The sequence below is a fragment of the Nomascus leucogenys genome, chromosome 12 (assembly GCF_006542625.1).
Source record: "Nomascus leucogenys isolate Asia chromosome 12, Asia_NLE_v1, whole genome shotgun sequence".
NCBI classification, from domain to species: Eukaryota; Metazoa; Chordata; class Mammalia; order Primates; family Hylobatidae; genus Nomascus; species Nomascus leucogenys.
The window spans coordinates 16,467,508-16,488,041 of NC_044392.1; the positions used below are offsets into that span (position 1 = coordinate 16,467,508).

General features: G+C 45.3%; 1 protein-coding gene across 1 annotated transcript in view; it reads right to left on the reverse strand.

Moving 5' to 3' along the window:
* Nucleotides 1-20,534, reverse strand: part of TRABD2B (TraB domain containing 2B) — a 247,774-nt gene that overhangs the window by 157,945 nt on the left and 69,295 nt on the right. The gene's annotated exons all lie outside the window — the stretch shown is intronic.

The following is a 20,534-nucleotide window of genomic DNA, read 5'->3' on the forward strand; positions in this document are numbered from 1 at the left end:
ATTAGCCACCATATTTGGAGAACAGACTGTCTGTCAACAATGGTGACACAGAGAATGTGACCCACCCTCCGAGTTACATGCTATTAGCCACGTTTTACAGAGAAGAGAACAGGCGCAGAGGGACCTGTCCAAGGTCACATAGCTAGTACACGGCATGGCAGAATCTGAATCCATGTCTATCTGATTCCAAACACAGTGGCCTTCACTGCTATCCCAAACATAAAGAAATTCTTGTTGAGTTTATTAATACCCCCTCCCTCCTTCTCTTCCTTTCCCCCAACTCAGGCAAGCAGAGGTGGAGGAGACCACATGGAACTGTGCACCTAGATAATAATCACGAAGCCTGGCCATAAGCCAAGATAAGGGCAGAAAGAAAGGACTCCAAGCTCTTCATGCCCAGCCGGCCTCATACCATTCTATGCCCCCATGCAGACTGGGGGAAATCAGCGACCAAGGTCCAGAGTCAGGGCTAGAGGTAAACAAATCCAAGAACTCGATCTGAGCCATAGTCTGGGCTGTGGTTCCTTCTGCCTAGGCTGACCAAAAGCCAAGGGATTTGGGAAGCTCAGCTCTAGGTGGCCCCAGAAAACCACATCAGGAGCTAACAGATGTTCCTTCCTCCTCTCTAACCTGGAGAATCCTTGCTCATTCTTACAGGGCCTGTTGGGATGTCACTCCTCTGAGGTGTCTCCTTGGAGCTTAGTCACTCCCTCTTGGGCTCCCACAGTCCGCCAAACTGCCCACTGTACAATCATTGTGTGCTGTGGTCATCTGCTTTATTATAGGTCTCCCCAGTTCGTGCAGGCAGAGTGCTCTGTGCTTGTTAAACGAATGGGTCAATAAAGGAATAAATGGGTCAGTGAATAAGTGAATGAATAGACAATTACCTGAACAAATGAAAAAGGAAGTAAATAAATGTACAGATGGGAGGATAAAAGACAGTGAATGGAGTAAGTGGTGGCTGGCTGGGCCAGTGAATGAACTGCATGCGCTCAGCCCTCCCCATGGTGAGCTATCCAAGGAGACTGAAACATCTCTTAGCCATAGAGGGCTCCAGAAATCTAAGGGGAGCCAAACAGCAAAGTCTATCTTAAAAGCTGCCTGGAGCTGTAGTACTATCCCACTTGGGGTTAGCAGGAAGCAGAGAGGAGCTTCCTGCCTTCAAATCTCTCCAAGAGAAGTTGGAAAAAGCAGCTCGACTGCTGGTTGGGTTCCACCTTATCTGCTGGCTGACCGTGGGGAAATCAGCACCTCTTTATGGACTTTGGTCTCCCCATCTGTAAAATGAGAGGATTGGGCTGGACTAGACAGTTCGTGAGGACCACCTAGTGGAGCAATGCACAGGGCAAGAGTTCTAAGGAGGACATCACTCAAAGGAGGAGAACTTGCATGCCCAGGTCAGTTCCTGTGCCTGAGCTGCATCACTGCTCCAGTCAGCTCCTGTCATGCCCTTCCAACAAGGCATGCTAAGTACACAGGACTGCATGCCGAGTGCTCAGAAGGAGGGATATGGTAAGGCTTCCTGGAGAGAGGGGTGCTGGTGCTGGGGCAGGAAGGAGAGGGAGGATGTAAATAGGAGGAGAGGGGTTGAGAGGGCTCCTGGATGTGGCACTGAGCATCAGTGATTGTTCCTTTAGGTAATGGGACAGGAGATGAAAGAGATCTAGGAACAGACCTGCCTCAGCTTCCTGAACAGACTTTACACAGAAAGCTCAATTACCTTTGGAGACATTGGTCTGCTACTTTCTAGTTGTCTGTGAGACTTTGGTACACGTATAGTAAGATGAGACTCATTATGGCACCTGTATCATAGGGTTTTCCTGAGGATCGAGTGGTGAATGATGCCCAGTGCCTGGCAGTGTACTCAGTGGCTCTGTGAATCAGAGGCAGGTGTTATCATTATTCTTGTACAGTGAAGGCAGTGAAACTCAGAGAGGGGAAGTGATGTGCCCAAAGTCACACAGCAAGTCAACCCTACATTTCTGGATGTCCTGTCCCCGGCTCAATCCCTGTCAAATTAGAGGTCAAGAGGGCTACAGGTTGAAGACAATGGCCTCTCCTGTCCTCAAAATGATGCATGACCTAGACCACGTGACTCTGAATCAGCACACTTTCCATCCAAAAGAGTGTTTCCCCATTCAAGGTGGCCCTGGGGAAGCTGGGTGTTTTCCCCTGGGGGCAGCCCCATTGACCCTGCCCTAGGTTGCTGCCTCTTTGGAAGCCACTCTGGTAGCTGAAAAGCATTCTTTAGCCTGGCTCTGAAGTGGGGAAACCTTGGTCTTCTGAGCTGGAAGCAGCCAAGATGTGCAGTCAAAACTCAGAGAAAAACGGAATTTAGCCACTGATCAAAGGTCCCTGGCAGTGCCGATCCCTGGCAGTGCCTGTCCCCTGTCCTGAGCTGTAACTCCCTGCAGGGCAGGGACCCTCTTTTCTTTATTGGTGTTTCTACAGTGCAGAGCACAGGGCTGCATACTTAACAGGTACTTCAGGATGAATGAATGAATGACACTATGGGAGATCTGGAGGACCTCTTAGACATCATGTGATCTATCTCTTGTACTTTATGAATGGCCTGGCAAGGGGAAGGGGCTTTCTCAAGGTCATACAGTCAGTGATGCACACAGAACCGCAATCCATCCTCTTGGACTCCTCTCGGACTATAGTGTTCCTTCTGCTGCACAACTGCCTTGACTATGGAACTACCCATTTTATTAAAGAATTTAGAAACATCTTTGAGGTTTGCACTCTCAACTTGCTGCACCATACTGGGCCTAGACACACACTCACTAAATGTTTGTCAAACTGGACCACAGACTTTCATCTGTGCTTGGTGCTCACTGAAACCTTTCCCTGACACACCTGCACCCCTGGTGGTCTCTCCCCAACTTCAGACTCCTTAGGAATGACAGGTCATGGTAGAACAACTGCTGGGTCAGAATGGCCTGTGAATTTCCAGAAGTGGAGATGTTTTCTAGGCTGGAGACGATGATCTCCAAAGACACAAATATGCAGGTTGCCTCTGCTGCCACGGCCAGCAGCTGAGAAAGACGAGTCCCCAGGTGGGGCTGGTGGGCAGGGCAGAAGCTTCCCAGGCCCTTTCCAGATTCCTTCCAACAACCATCAGACTTCCAAAGGGTCTCCAGACTGTGACACACACAACTTTCATGACAAGAGAGGAAAAATGAAGTCACTGTTTCCTCCAGGCACCCCATATGTCTCTCTCTTCCTGCCCACCTATGTGACGGTGTCTCTGCTGTATTTTAGAACTGGATTATTCTGTGTTTGTATTTTTGTTGTATGTTGCAAAAATGCTTCTGAGAATCTGATAATGCAGGGCTCAGCAAAGCCAACTGTCTCTAAAACCCTTTTTGGCTTCATGACCTTTTATTGGCAAAGCACCTACTATGTGTGATGGACTGTGCTAGAAATTCTGATGCAATGCCAGGAGACTCTGGCCGTCACCCTTGTATCCTCAGCATCTAATAAAGGACCCTGAATCCAAATACATAGTAGTCACTGAATAAGTGACTGTAAAGAAAATTAGGGGATCTGACATGTATTGAGTACCTAATATAGGCTAGAGTCTATACAAGCTCACTAATCCATAACTTAACTAGAAAAGTAGGTCCTGTGATCCCCAGTTGACAAGCAAGGAAACATGTTCAGAGGGGGAAAGTAAGCTGTCCATGGTCACACAGCTAATGAGAGGCAGAACTGGGGTGCAGACTCAGGGCTGTCCATCTGCAAAGCCCAAGCCATTTCTGCCATCTGTGCTGCTGCAGTCCTCCAGGTCTCTGTTTAGCCAGCGGAATGATTAATATCTACACTCTCTCATCTGGTTCCCTAGATAAGCAGCAGTGTGAGCTGGCCAGGGGGAGAGGGATCCACGCTGTGACTGACGTGTACCTAGCCTACTGCCATGGAGAGTGACTACTTGCTATCTCTACCAAGAATAACAGAATCAACAAGCCTTGGCCCAGGCTCCACAAGAGGCCAAGAGCAGGACTGAGTGGGTGACCAGGGTCAGGGCCTGGTTGGAGGCCAGGTAGGAATCACTGGGGCCAGGTCAGGGCTAAGGCTTGTGGTCAAGGACTCTGAGTGGTCAAGGGGGGTCATAACACACAGCCTAAACCTTGGCTTCATCAGCACCACACAGAATCTAGCACAATTAAAGAAAACCAGCCAGAAATGTGCCAGGGGTGGAGTTGCATGGGCCTGGGCTGCACTCTGGCTTCGCCTGCCACTGGTTGGGTAAGCATGGGCATCTCCCTGGGTCTCCCTGAGCCTCAGCTGTCATCTATAAAATAAGATAATGATATGCACCTTTAATTCCCTCCTTTCTTCACCTCCGAGATCCGATCACACACAATGCTCTGTTGATTCCACCTCCTCAATGCACTCAAATCTGTCCTCTTCTGTTCATCTCCACAGCACTTCTTCCCCTGGAAATCTAGACTTATTTCCTAAGTTTTCACATCTACTCTGACTTCCCTCTAGGCCATTCTCTGCAGTCCACCGATGGTGTGCTTTTCAAAAGAACAAATCTTCTCATGGGACTCCCTTGTTTAAAACCCTTCAAGGGTCCCTAGTGCCCTGCAGCTAAAATGAAAGATCTTGAATGGCCTCATAAAGCTCAGGGTCTGGCCTCGGCCTTCCTCTCTGTCTCAAAGAGGACCTCCATTCCTTGTGCACTGCAAGGCATGTACACGGCTGCTCCCTCTGAGCCTCAAATGCGCCAAGGCCTTTCCCACCTCAGGTCTTGACACTCGTGGTTCCTTGGCCTGAAACCTTCCTCTTCACCACCTTCCCCTGCTCAACCTGCTCAGCCTTCAGGTTTCAGCCTGAGTGTCACCTCCTCAGAGGAGCCCCCTCCGGCCTTGGTCTCAGGCCAGGCCCCATGCCAGTCATTCTTACATGCTCTGTCCTCCTCCTTCTCTGTGGGATTCATCACCCTAGTTAAGTAGACAGTAATGCATTCAGACAATTACTTGTTCAAGATGAGTCTCACCACTGGATTCTCAAGAGGGAAAGGAATGGGAGCGACTTGGTGGACGCAGTATCTTCAGCACCTAACTGTGCCTGGCATAAAGTCAAGGTTCCATGCAGCCAATTTACGGGATGAATCAATGAATCCTGCCCATCCCTGACCACTGCACAGGCTGCTGGAGGATCTTGGGAAAGGATGGCGGAGAAAGGGATTTTTCATTGTAACTGGCTCTTCAGATGTGGATGACGGTTAATTTTATGTGTCAACTTGGCTGGGCCATGGCATCCAGATATTTGGTCAGACAGTATTCTAGATGTTTCTGTGAAGATATCTCTTTAGATGGGGTGAACATTTAAATTGGTAGACTGTGAGTAAAGCAGATTACTTCTATAATGTGGGTGGGCCTCATTCAATCAGTTGAAGGCTTTAAGAGAAAAAGCCTGACCTCCTTCCAGGGAGAGGGAATTCTGCCAGCAGACAACCTTGGACTCGTCCCTAGGTCTCCAGCCTGCTGGTCTACCCTGAAGACTGTGGACCTGCACCTTTAAAATCTTGTAAGCCAATTCCATAAAATCAATCTCTCTCACTCTCTCTCTCTACACACACACACACACACACACACACACACACACACACACACACCCTATTAGCTCTGTTTCTCTAGAGAGCCCGACTTATGCAGGTGGCCTGAGATCTGTGGTCTAGAATGCTCCCGGTCTTTATTCAGCCTTCAGTATCACTCAAAGGGGCAGCTGCAGAGCCTTGGGTCTGTACCTAGGATTCAAGGGGAAGTTTTCACTCAGCCACGGAATATGTGGGTGGCCTCCCCCATACCACAGTCCCTGTCCAGGTTCCCACAAGTGGAAAGGGAGTCGCAGTGAAATTCACCGGCTCAAGCATCTTGGTTGCTTCCAAGAACTGGACTCAGAAGACCAAGCTTTATCCCCTTCAGAACCATCTAAGGAATGATACAGGCTCTCAGGCAGATCAAAGCAGAACACAGTACAGCAGTGCATTGTGAACTTAAAAGTACAACTTAGGGCTGAAAAGCTCTTCTCGCCAGCCGACACCCGATGCTCAGAACGTGGACTCCTACCCCGGTACACGGTCCCTTAAGGAATTCAAGCCGAGGCTGCTTTCTCTGAGAACAAGAGGAGCAGCAATTGGGTAACACTGAATCATGTAAAATGATCCTATTAGCCAGAACAGATGCACCCAGCCCTTTCCGTCCTCTGCCTAGTTCCCACCTTCTCAGACGACCCCCAGCTGTGGAGGGTGCCAACAGAACCCAGAGTAGACTGCTGGACAAACGACGTGGCATTTTCAAAGCAGTAATTTTGCCTGCTGTTAGCCTGAAAGAGGAGTGGAAGTAAGCAAGTAGAGGACACATAAGTTCAAAACCTCTTCCCACCACTCTGCTTGCAGTCACTTCTCTCAGTGAAAGAAGCTTCCTCTGGAGCCATCCAGGGCAGAGGACCAGTGCTCCCGCTGGCCTGCTTGAGGGTGGGAAAGGTGCAGGGAACTATCCCCCACCCTTTCTTAGTCATGGTCCTTTAGTGACTAAGAACCTACTCCTGTGGGAAGGGCAAGTCTCTGTCTGCAACCAGAGGCAGGGCTTGGCTCAGTGTGGGGCCAGGGTCAACTGTTAGGCTATGACCGCCAATGTCTTTGATTCCTGGGAAGTCACCTAGCCCAGAAAGTAACTGAATCTTTCTCTTAATATTTCCGGCAAACTGATCAAGGCTTTTTGAAGCTCAGTCCAGAGATCTCACCTTCTCTACCTCCTAAGGTAGGACAGAAACTCTCATGATTCCAGTTTTGATTAGTCTGACTTCCAGTCGTTCTTGTTACTCTCCCTGAAAACATCCCTATCCCATCCTCTGGTGTCCTTACACAGTTTCATGAGGATCGTATAGAAAATAGACTTTAAAAACATATTAGCACTTCTCAGAGCCTTTTATCTTTCATAAACTAAGAATTCAAAAAGTATTAAGGAATTAAATTGAAAAAAGAAAGCAAAGAACAAGGATATGAAAGATTTTTTGCATTTTATACTGAAAATAATTCCGATTAAGATTTTACTTCATGAGATTCAAGAACTGACCTCCAAAGAAATGGGAAAAAAATCTCTGTAGTGTAATAGCATCAGCAAGTAACATTTACTAAGAACTAATCACTTAGCAAGTTCTGTTTTATATACTTTCTATCATTTAATCCTCACTAAACAGCCCAGTGAGGTAGTTTCTATTATCTCCATTGCACACAGTGTTGAAGATGCTGGAGCCTCATGCTCTGGTTTGGTTTAAATTACATCTCAGAGGACCCAGTTTGTCCTAAGGAGTAAATCTTTCTCTCAGCGTTCAAGAGATGGAGCTCGTCTTTCTTTGAGCACTTACTACATGCCAAGCATAGGCTAGACAGTTTACAAGCATTATTTTGTTGAATTCTTACATCCATTTACAAGTATCATTGTCCTTTCTTACAGAGACAAAAAAGAAATGTCTTGAAAGTCTAGGCTGCCATGGTGCAGGAGGAGAGGGATTAAAGAAGAGGCTGGTATATATCTTCCTTTATTTATATATTTATTTTCTTTCAACACATTTGGTAGTTCTAGGATAGAAGAATTATACCTCTTCTGTTCAACTCTTCCCTGTGTCATTCGTATAAGTGTGATGCAAATGTTATAATCATTTAAATTTTATGCTCTATTTGTTTTTGATACACAGAAATCTAATTGACTTTTATATGTGGACATAGTATCAAGTGACTTTGCTAAAGTCACTTGTTTATTTTTTTAATTTATTTTTTTAATAAGAGATGAAATTGTATGTATTTACTGCATGCAACATGATGATTTAAAGTATATAAACGTTGCAAAGTGATGAAATACAGCAAATTAAAATATGCATTATGTCACGTAGGTATCCATTTTTGTGGAACAAACACCTCACATCCACTGTCAGCATTTTTCAAGAGTACAGTATCATGTGATTATATATCTCTTAAACACATTACACTTGACTTGTGCAATAGATGTCTTAAGCTTATAACTCCTACCTTCCTGAATTTTTCTGTCCTCTGACCAACATCTCCCCAACCAGCCTGCTGTCCCCACCAACCACCCCAGCCCCAATAGCCACCACTGTACTTTCTACTCCAATGAGATCAATCTTTTTAAGATTCCACCTATGAATGAAATCATGTGGTGTTTGTTTTTTTGTATCTGTCTTATTTCATTTAACATAATGTCCTCCAGACTCATCCATGCTGTTGCAAATGATTACCTTTTTTTTTTATGGCCGAATAGTATTCAATTACATGTATTTACCATATTTTCTTTATTCATTCATCCATTGATGGACACTTAGGTTGATTCTATATCTTGATTATTGTGGAAAATGCTGCAATAAACATGGAAGTGCAGATATCTCTTCAACACACTTACTTCTATTCCTTAGGATATATACTCAGTAGTGGGATAGTTGGATCATTTGGTAGGTCTACTTTTAATTTTTTTTGATAAAATTCCATATTGCTTTTCATAATGGCTGTACTAATTTACATTCCTGCTCACTGTGAGAGTTCCTTTTTTCCACATCCTACTCAATACTTGTTATTATTTTTAATAACCTTTCTAATAGGTGTAAGGTAATATCTCATTGTGGTTTTGATTTGTATTTATCTGATAATTTGTGAAGTTGAGCATTTTTTCATATACCTCTTGGCTATTTGTACGTCTTCTTTTAAGAAAACGTATATTCAGGTCCTTTGCCCACTTTTAGATTGGGCTATTTGTTTTCTTGCTATTAAATTGAGCTCTTTATATATTTTTGGTGTTAATCCTTTATCGAATGTATAGTCTGCAAATTTCTGTAGGTGGTCTCTTCACTCTGTTGATTGTTTCCTTTACTGTGCAGAAGCTTTTTAGTGGGATGTTTCCATGTGTCTATTTTTGCTTTTATTACCTCTTGAGATCATATCTAAATTATCATTGGGCAGACCAATGTCATGGAGCTTTCACCTCACATTTTCTTCTATTAGTTTCATAGATTTGGGTCTTACATTTAAGTCTCTAATCCATTTTCAGTTGATTTTTACATATAATGTGATATAAGGGTCCAATTTCATTCTTCTGCATGTAAATATCCAATTTCCCCAGCATCATTTATTGAAGAAACTGTCCTTTCCTTATTCTGTGTTCTTTGCACCTTTGTTCAATATGAGTTGTCTGTAAATGTGCAGATTTATTTCTGGGCTCTGTATTCTGTTCCATTGGTCTACGTGCCTGTTTTTATGCAGCACTGTGATGTTTTGGTTACTGTAGCTTTCTAGTATATTTTGAAGTTGGGTTGTGTGATGCCTCTTGTCTCATCTTTTTTTTTTTTTTATTATTGCACTTTAAGTTTTAGGGTACATGCGCACAATGTGCAGGCTTGTTACATATGTATCCATGTGCCATGTTGGTGTGCTGCACCCATTAACTCCCTCGTCATATGAGGGATAACTCGTCATATCCCTCCCCCTCCCCCCACCCCACAAAAGTCCCCGGAGTGTGATGTTCCCCTTCCTGTGTCCATATGTTCTCATTGATCAATTCCCACCTATGAGTGAGAACATGCAGTGTTTGGTTTTTTGTCCTTGCGATAGTTTACTGAGAATGATGATTTCCAGTTTCATCCATGTCTCTACAAAGGACATGAACTCATCATTTTTTATGGCTGCATAGTATTCCATGGTGTATATGTGCCACATTTTCTTAATCTAGTCTATCCTTGTTGGACATTTGGGTTGATTCCAAGTCTTTGCTATTGTAATACTGCTGCAATAAACATACGTGGGCATGTGTCTTTATAGCAGCATGATTTATAGTCCTTTGGGTATATACCCAGTAATGGGATGGCTGGGTCAAATGGTATTTCTAGTTCTAGATCCCTGAGGAATCGCCACAGTGACTTCCACAATGGTTGAACTAGTTTACAGTCCCACCAACAGTGTAAAAGTGTTCCTATTTCTCCACATCCTCTCCAGCACCTGTTGTTTCCTGACTTTTTAATGATGGCCATTCTAACTGGTGTGAGATGGTATCTCATTGTGGTTTTGATTTGCATTTCTCTGATAGCCAGTGATGATGAGCATTTTCTCATGTGTTTTTTTGGCTGCATAAATGTCTTCTTTTGAGAAGTGTCTGTTCATGTCCTTTGCCCACTTTTTGATGGGGTTGTTTGTTTTTTTCTTGTAAATGTGTTTGAGTTCATTGTAGATTCTGGATATTAGCCCTTTGTCAGATGAGTAGGTTGTGAAAATTTTCTCCCATTTTGTAGGCTGCCTGTTCACTCTGATGGTAGTTTCTTTTGCTGTGCAGAAGCTCTTTAGTTTAATTAGATCCCATTCATCAATTTTGGCTTTTGTTGCCATTGCTTTTGGTGTTTTAGACATGAAGTCCTTGCCCATGCCTATGTCCTGAATGGTGATGCCTAGGTTTTCTTCTAGGGTTTTATGGTTTTAGGTCTAACCTGTAAGTCTTTAATCTATCTTGAATTAATTTTTGTATAAGGTGTAAGGAAGGGATCCAGTTTCAGCTTTCTACATATGGCTAGCCAGTTTTCCCAGCACCATTTATTAAATAGGGAATCCTTTCCCCATTGTTTGTTTTTGTCAGGTTTGTCAAAGATCAGATAGTTGTAGATATGCGGCGTTATTTCTGAGGGCTCTGTTCTGTTCCATTGATCTATATCTCTGTTTTGGTACCAGTACTATGTTGTTTTGGTTACTGTAGCCTTGTAGTATAGTTTGAAGTCAGGTAGCGTGATGCCTCCAGCTTTGTTCTTTTGGGTTAGGATTGACTTGGTGATGTGGGCTCTTTTTTGGTTTCATATGAACTTTAAAGTAGTTTTTTCCAATTCTGTGACGGAAGTCATTGGTAGCTTGATGGGGATAGCATTGAATCTATAAATTACCTTGGGCAGTATGGCCATTTTCACGATATTGATTCTTCCAACCCATGAGCATGGAATGTTCTTCCATTTGTTTGTGTCCTCTTTTATTTCATTGAGCAGTGGTTTGTAGTTCTCCATGAAGAGGTCCTTCATGTCCCTTGCAAGTTGGATTCCTAGGTATTTTATTCTCTTTGAAGCAATTATGAATGGTAGTTCACTCATGATTTGGCTGTTTGTCTGTTATTGGTGTATAAGAATGCCTGTGATTTTTGTACATTGATTTTGTATCCTGAGACTTTGCCAAAGTTGCTTATCAGCTTAAGGAGATTTTGGGTTGAGACAATGGGGTTTTCTAGATATATAATCATGTCATCTGCAAACGGGGACAATTTGACTTCCTCTTTTGCTAATTGAATACCCTTTATTTCCTTCTCCTGCCTAATTGCCCTGGCCAGAACTTCCAACACTGTGTTGAATAGGAGTGGTGAGAGAGGGCATCCCTGTCTTGTGCCAGTTTTCAAAGGGAATGCTTCCAGTTTTTGCCCATTCAGTATGATATTGGCTGTGGGTTTGTCATAGATAGCTCTTATTATTTTGAGATACGTCCCATCAATACCTAATTTATTGAGAGTTTTTAGCATGAAGCGTTGTTGAATTTTGTCAAAGGCCTTTTCTGCATCTACTGAGATAATCATGTGGTTTCTGTCTTTGGTTCTGTTTATATGCTGGATTACATTTATTGATTTGCATATGTTGAACCAGCCTTGCATCCCAGGGATGAAGCCCACTTGATCATGGCGGATAAGCTTTTTGATGTGCTGCTGGATTCGGTTTGCCAGTATTTTATTGAGGATTTTTGCATCGATGTTCATCAGGGATATTGGTCTAAAATTCTCTTTTTTGGTTGTGTCTCTGCCAGGCTTTGGTATCAGGATGATGCTGGCCTCATTAAATGAGTTAGGGAGGATTCGCTCTTTTTCTATTGATTGGAATGGTTTCAGAAGGAATGGTATCAGCTCCTCCTTGTACCTCTGGTAGAATTCGGCTGTGAATCCATCTGGTCCTGGACTGTTTTTGGTTGGTAGGCTATTAATTATTGTCTCAATTTCAGAGCGTGTTATCGGTCTATTCAGGGATTCAACTTCTTCCTGGTTTAGTCTTGGCAGGGTGTATGTGTCCAGGAATTTATCCATTTCTTCTAGATTTTCTAGTTTATTTGCATAGAGGTGTTTATAGTATTCTCTGATGGTAGTTTGTATTTCTGTGGGATCAGTGGTGATATCCCCTTTATCATTTTTTATTGCATCTATTTGATTCTTCTCTCTTTTCTTCTGTATTAGTCTTGCTAATCATCTATCAATTTTGTTGATCTTTCAAAAAACCAGCTCCTGTATTCACTGATTTTTTGAAGGGCTTTTTGTGTCTCTATCTCCTTCAGTTCTGCTCTGATCTTAGTTATTTCTTGCCTTCTGCTAGCTTTTGAATGTGTTTGCTCTTGCTTTTCTAGTTCTTTTAATTGTGATGTTAGGGTGTCAATTTTGGATCTTTCCTGCTTTCTCTTGTGGGCAGTTAGTGCTATAAAATTCCCTCTACACACTGCTTTGAATGTATCCCCTCTGGTATGTTGTGTCTTTGTTCTCGTTGGTTTCAAAGAACATCTTTATTTCCACCTTCATTTCGTTACATACCCAGTAGTCATTCAGGAGCAGGTTGTTCAGTTTCCATGTAGTTGAGCAGTTTTGAGTGAGTTTCTAAATCTTGAGTTCTAGTTTGATTGCACTGTGGTCTGAGAGACTGTTTGTTATAATTTCTGTTCTTTTACATTTGTTGAGGAGAGCTTTACTTCCAACTATGTGGTCAGTTTTGGAATAGGTGTGGTGTGGTGCTGAAAAAAATGTATATTCTGTTGATTTGGGGTGGAGAGTTTTGTAGATGTCTATTAGGTCTGCTTGGTGCAGAGCTGAGTTCAATTCCTGGGTGTCATTTTTAACTTTCTGTCTCGTTGATGTGTCTAATGTTGACAGTGGGGTGTTAAAGTCTCCCATTATTATTGTGTGGGAGTCTAAGTCTCTTTGTAGGTCACTCAGGACTTGCTTTATGAATCCGGGTGCTCCTGTATTGGGTGCATATATATTTAGGATAGTTAGCTCTTCTTGTTGAATTGATCCCTTTACCATTATGTAATGGACTTCTTTGTCTCTTTTGATCTTTGTTGGTTTAAAGTCTGTTTTATCACAGACTAGGATTGCAACCCCTGCCTTTGTTTTGTTTTCCATTTGCTTGGTAGATCTTCCTCCATCCTTTTATTTTGAGCCTATGTGTGTCTCTGCATGTGAGATGGGTTTCCTGAATACAGCACACTAATAGGTCTTGACTCTTTATCCAATTTGCCAGTCTGTGTCTTTTAATTGGAGCATTTAGTCCATTTACATTTAAAGTTAATATTGTTATGTGTGAATTTGATCCTGCCATTATGATGTTAGCTGGTTATTTTGCTCGTTAGTTGATGCAGTTTCTTCCTAGCCTCGATGGTCTTTACAATTTGGCATGATTCATGATTTTGCAGTGGCTGGTACCAGTTGTTGCTTCCCATGTTTAGTGCTTCCTTCAGGAGCTCTTTTAGGGCAGGCCTGGTGGTGACAAAATCTCTCAGCATTTGCTTGTCTGTAAAGGATTTTATTTCTCCTTCACTTATAAAGCTTAGTTTGGCTGGATATGAAATTCTGGGTTGAAAATCCTTTTCTTTAAGAATGTTGAATATTGGCCTCCACTCTCTTCTGGCTTGTAGAGTTTCTGCCGAGAGATCTGCTGTTAGTCTGATGGGCTTCCCTTTGTGGGTAACCCGACCTTTCTCTCTGGCTGCTCTTAACATTTTTTCCTTCATTTCAACTTTGGTGAATCTGACAATTATGTGTCTTGGAGTTGCTCTTCTCAAGGAGTATCTTTGTGGTGTTCTCTGTATTTCCTAAATCTGAATGTTGGCCTGCCTTGCTAGATTGGGGAAGTTCTCCTGGATAATATCCTGCAGAGTGTTTTCCAACTTGGTTCCATTCTCCTCGTCACTTTCAGGTACACCGATGAGACGTGTATTTGGTCTTTTCACATAGTCCCATATTTCTTGGAGGCTTTGTTCGTTTCTTTTCATTCTTTTTTCTCTAGACTTCCCTTCTCGCTTCATTTCATTCATTTCATCTTCCATCGCTGATACCCTTTCTTCCAGTTGATTGCATCAGTTCCTGAGGCTTCTGCATTTTTCACTTAGTTCTTGAGCCTTGGCTTTCAGCTCCATCAGCTCCTTTAAGCACTTCTCTGTATTGGTTATTCTAGTTATACATTCGTCTAATCCTTTTTCAAAGTTTTTAACTTCTTTGCCTTTGGCTTGAATTTCCTCCTGTAGCTCGGAGTAGTTTGATCATCTGAAGCCTTCTTCTCTCAACTCGTCAAAGTCATTCTCTGTCCAGCTTTGTTCCGTTGCTGGTGAGGAACTGTATTCCTTTGGAGGAGGAGAGGCATTCTGCTTTTTAGAGTTTCCAGTTTTTCTGCTCTGTTTTTTCCCCATCTTTGTGGTTTTATCTACTTTTGCTCTTTGATGATGGTGATGTACAGATGGGTTTTTGGTGTGGATGTCCTTTCTGTTTGTTAGTTTTCCTTCTAACAGACAGGACCCTCAGCTGCAGGTCTGTTGGAGTTTGCTAGAGGTCCACTCCAGACCCTGTTTGGCTGGGTGTCAGCAGCGGAGGCTACAGAACAGCGAATTTTCGTAAACGGCGAATGCTGCTGCCTGATCATTCCTCTGGAAGTTTTGTCTCAGAGGAGTACCTGGCCGTGTGAGGTGTCAGTTTGCCCCTACTGCGGGGTGCCTCCCAGTTACACTGCTCAGGGTCAGGGACCCACTTGAGGAGGCAGTCTGCCTGTTCTCAGATCTCCAGCTGTGTGCTGGGAGAACCACTACTCTCTTCAAAGCTGTCAGACAGGGACATTTAAGTCTGCAGAGGTTACTGCTGTCTTTTTGTTTGTCTATGCCCTGCCCCCAGAGGTGGGGCCTACAGAGGCAGTCAGGCCTCCTTGAGCTGTGGTGGGCTCCACCCAGTTCGAGCTTCCTGGCTGCTTTGTTTACCTAATCAAGCCTGGGCAATGGCGGGCACCCCTCCCCCAGCCTGGCTGCCGCCTTGCAGTTTAATCTCAGACTACTGTGCTAGCAATCAGCGAGACTCCATGGGCGTAGGACCCTCTGAGTCAGATGCGGGATATAATCTCCTGGTGTGCTGTTTTTTTAAGCCCGTCGGAAAAGTGCAGTATTAGGATGGGAGTGACCTGATTTTCCAGGTGCTGTCTGTCACCCCTTTCTTTGACTAGGAAAGGGAACTCCCTGACCCCTTGAGCTTCCCAAGTGAGGCAATGCCTCGCCCTGCTTCAGCTCGTGCACAGTGCGCTGCACCCACTGTCCTGCGCCCACTGTCTGGCACTCCCTAGTGAGATGAACCCAGTACCCCAGATGGAAATGCAGAAATCACCCATCTTCTGTGTCGCTCATGCTGGGAGCTGTAGATCAGAGCTCTTCCTATTTGGCCATCTTGGCTCCACCCCCTATTCTTAAAATTCGTTTTTGATATTTTAGGTAAATCATATGTTATCTACGAATAATAAAAATGGGATCATTCCTTCTCAAAAATAAAAAGAAGAGGCTGGGTCCCTGCCCTCTCAACTTCTTACCATGTCACAGAGGAAAAGGCACTGAGGCCTAAGGATAAGACTGGGGAAGTAAAATCTCATACATACAGCAGCACAGCTCCAATAGTGCATTTGCCCCCTTCTCTGCAGATCTGCCTGGGACAAGTCATGGCTCCTGGGGGCTCCTGGGGACAAGGTGTTCCCAGCATCTGGGCAGGAGGAAAGGCTTCCATCCCAGAGGCTCTTGCTCCCAGGAATGAGTACTTATGCTTCAACCCTACTTGATCTGCCAGGGCTCTCCCACTTTGCAGGAATGTTGGTCCTGGCTGTGCCAAGCACTCTGTCCTTTTATGACCCCTCCCTTGCATCAACCTAGACCACCTCCAGATCCTGCCATGCCGTGGGATAAGATCTGGTGGCAGGCCTCCTTCCTGTTGAGAAGGGCAGGCATTACTACCCAATGGTTGTGGGTACAGAGGGGTTGGAGAGAATGGGGAGGGTTGAGGATAGGGCACAGTTTCCAAACATTTTTTAAAGGAAGGAGGCCAAGAGGAATTCCCTGGGGCATGCAGCACCACAGACTGGTGCCAACTACTCAGCCCTACTCCCTTCCTCTCCAGCACAACCTTCCTTCCTTGCTTCAGAGAGCTCATCCTATAGTCTTTGCTAAGCACTGACTGTGTATTCGGCTGAAGGATGCAGGTTCAGTATACAGCCTAGTTCCTAGGTTCAAGAAGTAGGTTAAAAACAAGATCCACCCACAAACAAGTCCATGCAGCATACATCTATACACAGGCACTATGGTAGGCAAGTGCTGGATTGTATGACGCAGGCCAAGTTCACAGAAAGGATTGATGGAGGTGAGTGGGAAAGCTTCCTTGAAGACCTTTGGAGGGTCTAGCAGGACTAAGATTGAGAATGGCACAAGATAAGAGGTCATTCTTGGGAGGGGGGGACCTGCATGAGTGAAGGTGAGGACAAAGGCTGAGCTGGTCTTGGTGAAGGCCTGGCACAGTGGCCCCAGGGCTGGGTGTGCTGAGACCACCAGAGGTGCTGGGTGCAGCCTTCCTGCTCTGGCTGACTCAGTCTTGCAGCCCCGTTTCCCTGACAATATGGTAAATACAGAGCCTATAAATCCATCTGCAAACATCCACTCTTCCGGTGCCTTCTCCCTTCCAAGCCAACAAGCCCAAAGCCATCCCATGGAACGTGAGCCTGCCAGTGCCAAGCACTATGGAGCTGGCTGCAGGCACGTGGACAGGCTTCCAGGCTGAAGCTGGCTCCTTCTCAGGAGCACCTCCCTCCGGAGAGCCCAGGCCTGTCTCAGTCTAACCAGGCTACAAGTGAGGGACAGATAGATGCTCCAGCAGCCACTAGCAGCGGAAAAACACTGAGGCCACAAAAAACCGCTCCATGTTTGTCAGGAGGGACCTCCCCATTAGGGGAAATATGGGGGCCATCCATTATGGGAGGTGCCTACTAAAGAGGCTGATCCCCAGTGTGCCAAGAAGAAGCTGTTAAAGGGGGAAAGACACCCTGCAAGCCCTGTTCCTCTCTGAGCCTGTGATTCCTCATCTGCGAAATGGGAGACATTCTCCTTGCCCTGATCTCTGCATAGAAGCTGAATGGAATGGAAAAGAATTGCAAGAATAATCTTGGCCTGAGCAAGACCTCTGCTTCTCTCCCCAACAAGAGTCAGTCTTTCTGGATAGGGGGACCCTTGGAGAGGGTTCAGCCCTTGGTATTCAAAGTGCAGTCTTGGACCAGAAGCATAAGCATCCCCTGGAAGCTTGTCAGAAATGCTGACTCTCAGGCCCTACACTAGAACTTCTGAATTGGAATCTGTATTTTAACAAGATCCTCAAGTGATCCATGGGCACAGTAAAGTTTGAGAAGTATTGTTCTAGTTCATGGAATGTAACCCCTTCATGTTACCAGTGAAGAAGCTGAGACCCAGTAGAAATAAGTCACTTACAGGAAGCCACACAGTAAATAAATGGTAGACATGGGCCCAAGTAGCAGTGCAGTGCAAAGGAAGAATCACAGGCCCTGAAATCAGAGCTACTTAGGTTCAAATCCTGCCTCTGCCATAACATACTCTGTGGCCTAGGAAGAAAGCTAACTAATTTCTCTGAACTTTGGTTTTGCCACCTGTAAAATGGGTATAATAACAGCTATCTTTTAGGATTAATGAAGAAGATTAAAATGAGATGATGCATCAGATGCCTTGCACTGCATGCATCTCATGTTTGGTGTTCACAAGCTTTGCCTTCATCTGCACTCCACAACCTCTAAACTCCACAGCCCATGATTATTGGGCCCAAGAATCCATGAGAAGACTGCTTTTCTGCCTCCAACAATGCAGACACAGTTGCAGAGCTGAGAAGGGAAAGGATAGGAAGAGATAGCAAGGCTCTTAAAGTCTAGACTGACTTATCCTTTAAATTCTGAAGAGTTCCCAGTCCAATCCTCTAGCAAAAAGTCAGTCTGCAAACATCACCAGTTAGTGTGGTGCCTTAGTGTACTAGCACACAGCCCACGCTCAGTACTCGTTCAGGCTCACATCCCTCATTTTCACGTGTCTGGATTCTGGTCATTCTTCAAGGCCCAACCTAAACATCATGTCCTCTGAAAGTTCATGACTAGATCTCCTGTTGGAATTGATCTCCCAGGTAAGACCCTAACTGCTTTGACATAACTTACAAGGCTATCTACCTCTCAGCCTTGCATTCTGACCCTAGATTAGACAATTTGCAGGTCTCTGGGCACAGATGATTCTTGCCTCAAGGCCTTCGCACATGCTGTTCCCTTTATCTGCAATACTCTTCTTGTAAAGCCCCCTCTATCTAATTCCTACCCAGCCTTTATGTCTCAGCCTAGATGTTAATTTAGACATACATTTTTCCTGCAGAACTGGGACTAGGATGAGGCAAGCGAGGCACTTGGAGCACAGAATTTAGAGAGGTCCTGAGTCTCATGTGCCAACCCTGCACTTGTGTGACTTGGAGAGAGAGAGCCTCCTTAAATTTTGAGTCCTAGGTGCCTCCTTTGCCTCTCCCTGGTCCTCTGGATGTCTCCTTGAATACCCTGCTATTTTAGAGTCCCTGCTCTGTGCCATCCCCTGGTCATATTCTTTACTTAAGAGGACGGTGATTGCCTGAGTGTTTATCCATCCTCTCTGTGAACTGTTAAGTTCCAGAGCCAGAATACTTCTGCCTTGCTCCCCATTTCATTCTCAGAGCCTGGCAGAGGGCAGACATTGAATCAGCACTTGCTGGATGTGCATAAAAGTTTGATCTCCCTCCTCCTGTGCTCTCAAATCCCACTGAAGGACCCAGTGTCCTAGCACCTATCAATCTCTCCCTTCTGCTCCACAAAACTGCCCTCATCTGGCTGGACTGCACCCCCAGGGGCCGGCCTTCACTTTGCATGCTCAGAACTCAGCCCGGGACCTGGCAGAGAGTGGGTGCTCATGTGCATTTGCTGGGAAGGGTTAGCACTAGAGGAATGCTGTAATGATGGGCAATGCACTCTGCTCCGATTAAACCCAGTGTGGACAACACCAGCAACATCCTCATCTTCCTCTTCACCTCCAGGCTCTCCTTGCCCAGCTCCTCTTTAGCCAAATGGGTCTGTCAGAAACATCTAACTATCTCTAGTTCCATGTCCTGAGCCAGATACCCTTTCCCAGCCCCCCACTGGCCTGCTCTGGTAGGAAAAGAGGTGGTTATTGTGCATACCCGGCTCCCTACTTCTCCAACCTCCCTGCTCTACATATATACCAATTCTACTGCGATACACTGAGACCAACTCTCCCTCGTCTTTGGTTCCCCAGGACCCAGCCAGGGAGGTGCCCAGTTCTGGAGTGGAGGCTGGGGGGAACAGCACACCCTTCCCCTCCTCCCTGCCAAAAGGCAGATCCTGAGCCATGGTCGGCCAAGGTTTAGGGTCCAATTTCCTGGATGCCTTTCAGTGTCTGATAGGAGATGCCAGAGAAGAGAAAGACCAGGAGGCCAGGTGATTTATGAGGGAAGTCTTGGCTTTGACAAAGCTTTAGCCCCAGAGATTAAGGCAGGCGAAAGCAGAGTGCATAGCCTCTTCCTGAGGGGTGTTGGGGTTTCTCTGGGCATCTGGATCTGTATCCCTGTGGATAGCGCTGAGCTCTTGGCTGACTCCAGCTACTCTTCAGCGCCACATCCTGGAGCAGAACAAGGACCCTGGTGGCTTAGGAAGTGGTAGGAAGTGGGGAGAGGTGCTACGAGTCAGCGATAGCAAACCAGGCCTGCTCTGCCTGCCCTCCTCCCCGCTACTGCCCTGCAGAGGCTTCAAAGGACAACAGGAGCCTCAGAACTGGCTGTGTGACAGGAGACACACACATATATTGGCTTGTAGTTGGCAACAAACAGGTGGAGACTAATTTTGCCTTCATCCTCTGGTCTCCTCTCCAAGGATCCCTCATCCCGAGAAAGAATATCTCAAGCCTGTGAGTCACACAAGCCCTCTCTCCCTCCCAGTGGCCTTCATCGCCAGGGCCCTCTGTGGTTAGAACATGCTCATGTCCCTCCCTTTACAGACAGGCAGACTGAGGCACAGAAAGGAAAAGGGACTGACCCAGGGTCTCCTCAACAGCTTATGAGCAGAGCTGGGACCCGACCCCACAGCTGTTGATTCTCCCCTGGTGCTCCCAAAGACCACCCCTTCCTGATGGGAGCAATGTAAAGACCGTGGCCACCTTCATTCTGTGACACTGATGTTCCAGAATGTGGACATCAGCTTACTTTATATATCCTGTGTCATTCACCAGAATATGGGCTATGTGAGGGCTGAGACCTTTTCTGTACGATCTACTGCTCTATCCCCAACACCTAAAACAGTTCCTGACACATAGAAGAGATCAGAACAAATGGGTGAAGGAATAAATGAACGAGCTAATGAATGAA